At 36.8% G+C, this 3,005-nt stretch overlaps 1 long non-coding RNA gene across 1 annotated transcript; it reads left to right on the forward strand.

The window, feature by feature from the left end:
• Positions 1-234: 234 nt before the first annotated feature.
• Positions 235-1,327, forward strand: LOC140886625 (uncharacterized). The gene is made up of 3 exons (XR_012151616.1): positions 235-365; positions 463-540; positions 1,229-1,327. It is a non-coding gene; the product is annotated as an uncharacterized lncRNA (long non-coding RNA).
• The last annotated feature ends 1,678 nt before the right edge of the window (positions 1,328-3,005 follow it).

The following is a 3,005-nucleotide window of genomic DNA, read 5'->3' on the forward strand; positions in this document are numbered from 1 at the left end:
GTGAGGATATTCAAGACTCATGCTGTGAATTACAAGAATGGTAAATGCCATAATTTTCGTAGACAGGTAACAAAACCCAAGTATATAATATGGAGTAGAATATGATTTATTAATTTATAGTAATATTATTTGTAATCTGGCAATGATATGTGAAATTGAATGGGAATTAAACAGTAATATTTTGGTCTTGTAGGGCCAAATGTTGACACTGGTTGAGTACACATTGCTGCTGACCTGCTGTACCGTGCATTATTGCCAGCCCCTGTGTGGTATAGATTTTCCTAAACAAAGTCTATGGGAGCCTGTTTTCATCACAAATAACAGGGTTGTATTTAACTTTTAAGCTAACTTCACTTGTTGAGAAGGTATGTTATTTAACAAGTTACTTGATGTCTTACCTATCTTGTTCTTGAATCTTGAAAGTCAACCTTATCTAATCACTTAATTTCTTTCTTCCTTCAGGTCCGGTCATTCTTGACTTCAATAAAAGCATTATCTAAAAAAGAAATTCATTATGGGTGTTATGCGAAATCAGAGCAGGTTTGATGCTTCTTCTGACCTTCCAAAGTTACATTTATTTGTGCACTTTAGCATGCAAAGTTCTTCTTGTCATACCATTAGACAGGGGCTTAATTTTCAAGGTCGCTCAAGTGCCTGGCTCGGCATTTGGCAAATATATTGTCATTGATGAGCCTTTCTTTCATACTGCTAAAATACAAGTCTCTCTGAGTCACTTTCAGTGTCATCTCCTTTAAAAAAAAAAAATATCTTTATGGTTCTTTTGATCTTACTCAATCATCTGAATTGTTCTAAAATTAACTAATTCTCTCACAAGGCAAATACTGATAGTTTTGATTGAGCTCAATCTGGCCTACAACTTAGTATTTCATTCAATTATTATTATATTCCTCACCTCACCCTAACCTACAACTTAATGTTTCATTCAGTTATTATTATATTCCTCTGAGTTTAGAAAACTATTTCAAGGTTTTTATGATGTGATCAACTGTATTCTATTGTTCTTTGCCACTTGCTGATAATTGGTTTTCCACTGTTAGCAGGGAGACAATTTTTGCCTCATGTTTTCTTTTTCTAGTTTGTGATAAGTTTTAGTATCACGAGTTTTATGTTCCTATTTTGTGAAATTGCCTCATGATCTGCTTAATAAGTTTACTGAGGTTTAAAAAATAAGACATATTCTTATGGAACTTTTATTCATCGTACTTAGGTTAATGCAGCTGGAGATCTGTGTGCTATATGCCAGGAGAAGATGCACTCCCCAATTTTGTTGCGCTGCAAGCATATCTTCTGTGAAGACTGTGTTTCTGCATGGTTGGTTTTCACTTCTAAGATTATCATATTTATGTGCCTCACCTACGGTTAATGGCTGGCTCAATGTTTGTGAACTTTTGACGCATGAAACTGTAAAGATTATAGTCTTCTATATTCGCACAGTCCCTTCAGAAATTACTAAAATGTTGTATTTCAGAAGATTATAGTCTTCTATAGTCTTCTATATTGTTTTCCCCTGTTGTGTTATAATTAACCTGTGTTATCTAATGTCGTATTTCAGAAGTCTGGTTCTTACTGGTGGCGGAGATCGTCGCTGACTGTGGTGGGCATTCCCTTGGGCATCATCAACAGTTCCTTCTGTAGTCACTTGTTTCGTATTCATTCAGAGAGACTGCATTGTTAGGATTTGCACACAGTCCACACATGTTATGACACAAATATTACCAAGATTTTTAGTATGAAATGTGTTTTAGTGTGATTTGGGTACATATCTTGTACTTTTTATTAGAATATTTCGCCCCACAGCTTTGCACTTTCATATATTTTAATGATGTTATTTATATAGACATTTAAATTTGCAAAAAAGTTGAAAACAACGTTTTTAACGACAACGTTTTTTCACCCAAATTAACAACGAAGCACAACGCTTTTTTTAAGCCATCTCTAGAAAGCACAACGCTTTTTTACACTTAAAAAGCGTTGTCCTAGCTTAGATCTACAACGCTTTTTACGCGTTGTAATTTCTAGAAACAACAACGCTTTTTATCGTTGTTTTTTATTCAATCTACAACGATTTTAAGCGTTGTCTTTTTCGAATACCACAACGCTTTTAAAGCGTTGTCTTTTCTGAATACCACAACGCTTTTTAAGCGTTGTCTTTTCCGAATACCACAACGTTTTTTCCGCGTTGTCTTTGACCGCGGTCTTTTACAACACTGCCTACGACAACGCTTTTTCTGGGACAACAACAACGCGGAAAAAGCGTTGTGGTTTGCCTTTTTTCTTGTAGTGTAGGTGAACTCCATTAGAGGAAACTTTATCTTCCAACTACCTCTAAAATTGATTACAGTAGCTCTGAGCATATCCTCAAGAGTTTGGATAACTCTTTCCGACTGCCCATCCATCTGTGGGTGGAAAGCTATACTGAATGCCAACTTCGTACCTATCCCATAGTGCAAACTCACCCAAAACATCGAAGTAAACCTAGGGTCTTTGTACCAACACTATCCAGGCTTGAATCCAATGTAATATGACTATCTCCTTAATATACAACTCTGCATACAAAGTCATCGAGAAGGTAGCCCCAACTGGTAGAAAATGAGTTGAAGTTGTCAATCTGTATATTACCCAAATGGAATTCATCCCTCGTGGTGAAACCGAGAAACCTACCACGATATCCATGGTGACATCCTCCCACTTCCACATGGGTATTGGAAGCGGTTTTAGAAGTCCTACTGGTCTCTGATGCTCCACTTTCACCTGTTTACATGTCAAACACTCGTTCATGAACTTAACAATGTCCTTCTTCATGTCTGGCAACCAAAACAAGAACTGCAGATCCTTGAACATCTTCGTACTAACAGTGTGAATGGAATACAGAGAAGTATGTGCTTCGATAATCACATCTGCCCTCAGTGAGTCCACTGTTGGCCCCACATTCTACCCTTGTACTTAACAATTCCATCCTTCACTGTGTACAAGGTACTGCCCTT

This window comes from Henckelia pumila, chromosome 3 (assembly GCF_033568475.1).
Source record: "Henckelia pumila isolate YLH828 chromosome 3, ASM3356847v2, whole genome shotgun sequence".
Taxonomy (NCBI): Eukaryota; Viridiplantae; Streptophyta; class Magnoliopsida; order Lamiales; family Gesneriaceae; genus Henckelia; species Henckelia pumila.